This window comes from Gossypium hirsutum, chromosome D04 (assembly GCF_007990345.1).
Source record: "Gossypium hirsutum isolate 1008001.06 chromosome D04, Gossypium_hirsutum_v2.1, whole genome shotgun sequence".
Taxonomy (NCBI): Eukaryota; Viridiplantae; Streptophyta; class Magnoliopsida; order Malvales; family Malvaceae; genus Gossypium; species Gossypium hirsutum.
In genome coordinates this window covers 30,209,747-30,218,206 of record NC_053440.1, presented here as the reverse complement: position 1 = coordinate 30,218,206, position 8,460 = coordinate 30,209,747, and the positions used below count along the sequence as shown (strand labels likewise).

The 8,460-nt window shown below is 32.8% G+C and overlaps 1 long non-coding RNA gene across 5 annotated transcripts; it reads right to left on the bottom strand.

Annotated features, from left to right (window-relative positions):
* Nucleotides 1-728: 728 nt before the first annotated feature.
* Nucleotides 729-6,356, bottom strand: LOC107899741 (uncharacterized). Of its 5 annotated transcripts, none has more exons than XR_001684807.2 (5): nt 5,684-6,337; nt 5,473-5,531; nt 5,029-5,390; nt 1,582-1,644; nt 729-1,112 (listed from the first exon to the last, which is right to left on the bottom strand). It is a non-coding gene; the product is annotated as an uncharacterized lncRNA (long non-coding RNA). The 5 variants fall into 5 exon arrangements; XR_001684806.2 differs by having other exon boundaries at nt 729-1,644; nt 5,684-6,004; nt 6,101-6,334; XR_001684808.2 differs by having other exon boundaries at nt 729-1,644; nt 5,684-5,914; nt 6,101-6,334.
* Between the last annotated feature and the right edge of the window lie 2,104 nt (nt 6,357-8,460).

Sequence of the window (8,460 nt, the reverse complement as noted above, 5' to 3'; positions counted from 1 at the left end):
GGAATCCAATAGCTCCCATTTATCCATTCATTCAATAAAAAAAGATAATATATCTCAAATCCATAAATTCATTTGAGTTCAATAAGTGATATATATATAGTACTTACATTTAAAGAGGTAGAGTAGAAAAAATGTACAGACATTTTTTTCCATCTCCCGTGATATGTTTATGTTAATTTTTTTAAATAAACATACCAAATGTAGACAAATAAATTTTATTGATTTACTTAAAACTAACATAACTTAAAATGAAAAAAAAAATACAAAACTGTCATTTTTTATACATTACATTTTTTAATGATTTCATTCTCATAATTTTCATTCATCTTCTTAAGTTCCATGAATTCTTGTTTTTTTTTCCTTAGAAATCCAATAGCTTCTGTTATTTAATCATTTATTATATAAAAATTAAAATAAAAAATGAAGTTGCGATTACTTTAAAAAATAATAATAACTAAATTGCTAAGAGAAAAATCATTCTAAACATCAAAAGTTTAATAATTTACGGTTCAAAAAATTAAACAAAAAATCTACCCTTTCAATACATTTTCATTTCTTTTTGGTTGCATATTATTTTTTTGGATAAGTAAGGATTTTAGTTATCCAAAGTTTGTTATGATCAAACATCAAAAGTAATGACTATGCCTATCCTTTTAACCCATTACATCTAAACCTCAAATTCCGCCTTCAATATGATTTCAATTTTTTTTAATATTGAATAGTCTATATCAAATAAAATTATCACCTTGTTAGACTACGTCAACGTATCTTGGATTACAACCATAAAAGTCTCTAATTTTTTAAATTTGTGTATTTCATGCAAGTTTGAGAGTCACCCTTATCTTGCATTACAACCATAAAATTCTCTATTTTTTTTAAATTTGTGCATTTCATGCAAGATTAAGAGTATTAAAACGAAAAACCCTAGAAGCCAAGAGTGCTATCCCTGGTATCCTAGCGAAAACAGTGGCTGCTGCGGCTTGGGATGAAGGAAAGTGGTGGCAACGATGGGTTTGGGGGAGATGAGATCTCCTTGTTAGCAGAGGAACTCATTCAGTTATCGGTCAAAAGCTCGATGGTAGAACCAAAAGGTAAAACATCTCTGATTTGCTCTGTTTGGACAAAGATATCTTATAATCAAGACAGTTTTATAGCACAAATGAAAAGTATATGGAAAACAAAGAAAAAATTTGAGATTCAATCAGCAGGGCAAAATCTCTTTCTAATAAGTTTTGAATTAGAGGAAGACTTGGAAGCTGTTTTGGAAGGCCAACCATGGTTGTTTAGAAAACATTTAGTTCTTTTTGAACGTTTGATTAAACCAATGGAAAGAGATCAAATCAGACTTGACTCATCCCTGTTTTGGGTTAAAATTAGGCCATGTTTACCAGAGTTTGATAAAAAAAGATCTGTTGCATGCTATAGGAGTTACTTTTGGAGGAGTACTTCGTTCGGAAATTATGGGTGAATTCTGCTGCCTTAGGATAAAATTAAATGTGCAAAAACCCCTTCGCAGGGGCATATTTGTTTCAACTGGTACAGGTCATAAATGCTGGATCCCATTCAAGTATGAGAAGCTACCGATTTTTTGCTTCGGGTGTGGCAGAGTGGGACATGGTCTCCATGAATGCACAGAAATAATTCCTGAAAAAAAGGACAATTAGAGAGAGCCCAACTTTCTCCTTGGCTTTAAAAGCAGAGTCAAATTTGGTTGGTAGGGAGAGCCTAAAATTGAATGCCCTATCAAAAAAATTACAATCACAAAGTTCATATATAGGAAATACTGAAGAAAACCAGAGGGAGCACTTATATAATGAAAAGAGATTCAAAAGGAAGGAGAAATTAATGAAAAAGAAATTGAGAGCAGTAAAGCAGATGGAGAAGTAATGAGACCGATCAGGAAAGCCACTTGGAGAAGATTAGAACCAGTAGAAGGGATGAGACAATATGAGGAAGGAAGTAAATTGTAGAAGAGGAAATTGGTAGAACTCATAGAAGATGATCATGAAGACACAACTAAAAGGGTGAGGATGAAATTAGTTTGTTGACAGATGCTTCCAAACAGAATATATCGGCGGCTGCCAAATGGCAAGCCGACCGGACGCAATGAAAATCATATGCTGGAATGTCCGTGGATTGGGGAGTCCGCGGGCAGTGAGAAGACTTCGATTTTTACTGAAGCAAAATAATCCCCAGTTGGTCTTCTTTATGGAGACTAAAGTTAGTGAGAAGCGAATGGAGGAAATTAGGAGGAGGTGTGGCTTTATGAATGGGCTGGAGGTAGGAGCAACAGGTTCACGTGGAGGAATTTGCCTAGCATGGCATAAAGAGGTTCAGGTAAAACTCAGAACTCTCTCAACAAGTCATATGGACGTGCTGATTAAAGAAGAAGGTGTTAATGAAGAATGGAGATTCATAGGGTTTTATGGATCACCTTAGCCACAAAATAAAATTGCCTCATGGGATCTATTAAGACTGTTGGGACAGGATCAAAATTACCCTTGGCTTTTTAGTGGAGACTTTAATGAAATAACCTATTCTTTTGAGAAAAAAGGTGGTCTGCCAAGGGAGGAAAAAAGAATGGCAGCGTTTCGTAAGGTTTTAAATGAATGCCAACTTATAGATGTGGGATACTCTGGAGCATGGTACACATGGGAAAAAGGAAATTTATAGGAAACGAATATCAGAGAAAGAATTGACAGGGGTGTTACGAATGAAAAATGGTTGGAGCTCTTTCCAGAAGGCATTATACACAATTTAACGTCTACACTTTCGGATCAGTCCCTTTTTAATAAGCACATCTAACGAAAGTAGATTCAAAGGAACTTCAAATTTCAAATTTGAAGCATGGTGGACCACAGAAGAGTCAATTGAGGAGGAAATTAAGAAGTCATGTGAGTCTTCAAATGGATCAATTCTTGAAAAGATGGAAACACTATAGATCAGTCTTTCAAAATGGGCAAAATCAATAAAGAAGGAACGGAAGGGATTGACAGCCAAACTTTCAAAGGAGCTCGAGGATTTAATGGTGGAAGAACGAGATGATGATATACTGGCAAAAATAATTGATACGAAAATTCATTTGAATATGGAGATTGATAAAGAGGAAAGGTATTGGGAACAGAGAGCACAGGCTAATTCGCTTAAGTTAGGGGATAAGAATACAACATTTTTTCATAAATATGCCTCAATGCGGAAAAGAATTAATACAATAATCAGGTTGGACACTGATGATGGAATTGGAATTCACGAGGAATCAGAAATTAACAAGACTGCAACGAGCTATTTCCAGAACCTTTTTTCGACTCATGTCGCAGGAGATCTATCCCATCTTTTAACAGGTATCAATAATAGTATATCTTCAGAAATCAACCTAGATTTATTGTCAGAAGAAATTTTTGCAGCACTCAAAGGAATGGGATCTACTAAAGCACCAGGATTCGATAGTTTCCCGGCATTATTCTTTCAGAAATATTGGCATATAGTTGGTAAAGATATTGGCGACTTTTGTTTGGGAGTTTTGAATAATGGAAAGGATTTTAAAGGTTTAAACCTAACTGAGATCATACTTATACCGAAGACATCCAAACCTACAAATCTTGGTCATTTCAGACCTATCAGCCTATGCACAGTTATATACAAAATTATAGCCAAAACAATTGAGAATCGTCTTCAAGAGTTTATTGGCAGATGTATTGATAATGCTCAGAGTGCTTTCGTCCCAGGAAGACTAATATCAGATAATATATTGATAGCCTATGAACTACTTCATACTCTTCGTCAAAAAAGAACAGGGAAAAAAGGACTCATGGTAATAAAATTGGACATGAGTAAAGCTTATGACAGAGTTGAATGGGCATTCTTAAAGGAAGTTATGATCCGAATGGGCTTTGTAGAGGAATGGGTGTCATTAATCATGAGGTGTATTTTTACGGTCTCGTATGTAGTAACTACTAATGGGAGAAGAGGCAGTGATTTTCAACCTACCAGAGGACTTCGACAAGGTGACCCACTTAGCCCTTTTCTTTTTCTTATTTGTAGTGAAGGACTTTCGGCCTTACTCAGGATTGCTACAAGGGAGGGTCCGATTAAAGGAGTAAAAGCTAGTAGAAGAGGTCCGGCAATTTCACACCTACTATTTGCGGATGACTGCATTTTGTTTGGAGAAGTGATAAAGAGTAAAACTGGGATTTTAAAAGATATATTGAAGGAATATGAGAGCTGCTCTGGTCAATGTGTAAATTTTAATAAGTCCACAATTTTTTTCAGCACTAATACAGAGAAAGTGGAAATAGAGAGTATCTCAGCTGAAATGGGAATAAGGCAATCGACGAATATAGAGAAATATTTGGGACTACCTAATATGATAGGAAGGAAGAAGGAGTCTTTTCAGAATATAAAGGATAGAATCAAACAGAGGATTGAGAATTGGAGTACACATTTTCTATCTCAAGGGGGAAAAGAGGTGTTCATAAAGTCAGTACTTCAATCAATCCCAAGCTACGCTATGACATGTTTTTTACTACCGAGATCGTTTTGTGGAGAGTTTGAAAATCTGTTCGCCAGATTCTGGTGGCAAAAAGGTAAAGGCAGGAAAGACATTCACTGGTGCAAATGGAGTGATATGTGTAGTCCAAAGGAGGAGGGAGGCATGGGCTTTAGGAATATGGCACAATTTAACATTTCTCTACTTGCTAAGCAAGGGTGGAGGATCATTAATAATCAAAATGCTCTTGTTACGCAAGTTTTTAAAGCCAAATATTTCCTAGATGATCATTTTTTAAATTCCCGGTTAAAAAACTCTTGTTCTTATGCATGGAAAAGTATCTGGGCAGCTAAAGCCTTACTGATTAAAGGTCAATGTTAGAGGGTGGGTACAGGTATCAGTATATCCATTAACGATGCTTGGATTCCAGATTCAGTTGATTTTAAAATTTCATCAGAGTTAACTTCTATGAGCGTGTCAAAAGTAAGTGAGCTAATTGACAGTAATGAAAGAAGATGGAAAAAAGAGCTGATTATGAGTACCTTCGCAGAAGTTGATGCAGCACGAATTCTCTGAATTCCTCTAGCACGGACACCTCATGAAGATTTTCTTATTTGGGGAGGCGAGCCGTCGGGTGATTTCACAGTCCGAAGTGCTTATAAACTATTACAGAGAATGGTTGAAAATCCTAGAGCTTATGCTTTACAAACCATCTATAAAAAATTTTATAAACAACTCTGGAGTCTAAATCTACCATCTAAAGTAAAGGTTACTATATGGAGACTGTTATGGAACTATCTGCCTACGAAGGTAAATTTACAACACAGGAAACTAGCTGCCAATACAAGTTGTCCCCGATGTGGCCAAAGAGCTGAAAAAATGAATCATGTCTTTCGGGAATGTCCTGTCACAGTTGATATATGGAGAGCATTATCATTTCAGAATATTTTGACGAATCAATGTGAGGACTTTGTACAGTGGCTTACCTGGGCGGTAGAGCAGCTCAACCCTCGTCAAGGTCAGATTTTCTACTACACACTTTGGGCTGTATGGGGAGATAGGAACAAAAGAGTACACGAAGGGAAAGTTAGCAATGGAAAAGATACTGCAATTTTCATAAACAGCTACATCAAAGAGTTAACTGACTTTGAAAACAGAGATCTGAAAAGAGGAAAAGAAATCAGAAAATGGACGTACCCACAGAGGGAGTTTGTCAAGATCAACTTTGACAGTGCATATAAAGAAACCCAGAACCGGTCAGCTTCAGGCATTGTGGTTCGAGATTCGGAAGGAAAGGTCCTTTTATCTTACTCAAAAATTCACGATGGTGTTTCGTCTCCTTTTGCTGCTGAAGCCATAGCATGCTGGACAGCAGTCAAAATAGGTATTGACAACGGCTGGCAGTCACTCATTTTTGAAGGCGATTCCCTCGCAATTATCAAAAGATGCAACACAAAATGACAAGATGGATCAATGGTAGGAACATACATCTTTGATATTCAGCAAAAAATTTTCGGCCTAAACAATATCCGTTTTCAACATACATCAAGATCTGCGAAAAACCTTGCTCATATTTTAGCGACGACAACGCTAAGAAGTGGAGAGGAAGTTTACCTGGAGATGGGAGTCCCCGAATATGCTGAAGATCAGGAAAGGCAAGATAGGATGAGAGAGCCAAACTAGAAGTCTCAGATGATGAAAAGGTATGAGAGGAAGTTTTCAGACCACTAAGAAAATGAAAAGATGCATACGGTTTGCTTTTTGAAAATGAAATCGTCAAAAGGAAATGAATTGACAGAAAGTAAGGATGACAGATTTGAGCAATTCTGATTGGGCGATGAAGCAGCGCATTTAGTGTTGGTTCTAGACTTTTCTACTTAAATATCTAGATATTTTTTTACTTGAGTATGGCCATCTGTTTGGGCCGAATTTTCCTTTAGCTTTTTATTTTGGAATTTATAGTTTTGGGCCGTTTTCTTTGCTCTTAGGTTTTATGGACTGCTGTATTTTTTATTCTTCTAATAAAGCCCAATCTGAAAAGTTTCAAAAAAAAAAAAAGAGTCACGAGAGCCTTAAAGATGAATCGTTGCCTAAGCCAACATGGGTTCCACATATCAACATTCTAATACACATATCCTTTCTAATATAACTAATACAAATCTTCTCACATATAATTAATCCAAATAATAAAAATGAATATGCTAAATGATTGAAATAAATATTATACCGAATACAAAAAAAAATATTATACCTAAAATATGAAATACAGAATGTAATAACTCGCTAAAACATATACTACACAAAAAACTCAAATGAAATAAAAAAATTACAATGAGAAAATAAATTCGTATAAAAGAAAGACTTCTTTTAGTATTCAAGAGAGAATGTTATATAACAATTTTCAAATAAAAATGACAAAAAAGAAAAAGAAGAAGCTGAATTACTCTTTCAAACATACCATAATTGCATGAATTATTACTCATTTCATGAGAAATTCATCAGTCATTCTACATACAAAATTTTAGATTTATTCATAAAACCATCTTGTTAAATTGAATTGCCAACACACATATCTAACACAATTTCTTTTTTACTATAAAATACATTATATGATAATGAAATAAAAATTAGTGAAATAATAAATCAAAGGTTTTTTTTATACCATAGAAAATTGGAATTTTAAATTTACCATTACCAACCAATTGATGTAGAAAACTTGAAATTGATATTGATATTGAATACAAAGTAATTGAAACATATTTAATATATATTTTTTAAATTTTATATAAAGGACATACATTTTGTAACTTAAGCTAGTGGAAAATTGAAACTGAAATTGATATTGAATATACAAAGTAACTGAAAAATATTAAATATTTTTGTAAGTTTTTTTAATTTAATATAAAGGACATAAATTTTGTAACTCAAGTAAGTTGAGAAAAAAAATAAAGATATAAAATAAAGTTATTGAGAAATGAGATAAAAATTTAAAATTGAATTAGTAATTCAGGTGATTAGATTTATTTATCAACATTAATTAAGGATTTATATACAAAGTAACTGAAAAATATTTAATATTTTTGTTTTCTAATGTTGAATAAAGGACATAAACACAAAAAAGAAGACATAAATTTTGTAACCAAGTTGAAAATTGAAACTGAATTTGATATTGAATATACAAAGTAACTGAAAAATATTAAATATATTTATAAGTTTTTTAATGTTAAAGACATAAATTTTGTAACTTTAAATAAGTTGAAAAAAAATAAAAGAATTCCTATGTGATGACCTGATGGTCAAATGTGTTCACCGTTTTAAGTGTAGTTTAGGTTCGAGTTGTACCAATTATATTTGTTATTTGGGTTTTTATAAACATAATCATAATTCCTCTTTAATTCTTATTGTATTAAACTTTTTTACATATTTTGTTACGTTATTTTCCATTTCATATGCATTTTGAATTTTTTTATAATTAATACATAACAATTAATTAGAGAAAGAAAATAAATCTCTTTAAATTAATTTAAAAATCACCAAAAAGTATAAATTAATATTGATATTTGCTAAATGTCTAAAATGCTTATAGAATTTTTAGAATTTTCCTATACCACCCCTATTAACTTCTCTAGATTTTCAAAGGAGTTGGTTTTATATAAAAATATATATAGGGGAAGTATTCACTTACATCTGTGTAAAATTAAAGTTGTTTTACACTCTTTCGTATCTCTTTGTACGGTTAATATTTTAATGATCCAACCATTGAATTTAATATTTTATTCATATAAATCATGTATGTCAAATTTGATGCAAATTAAAATTTTCTAACTATTTTTTTATGTAAAAAAAAATCTGGTCGTTGAATATATATATTAATATATTAAGTATTATAGATCAATATGATAGAGATGCTGGATCGGTTAACAAATTTACATGCATGACAAGTATAATTATATCAATAAATTTATCGATTGCAT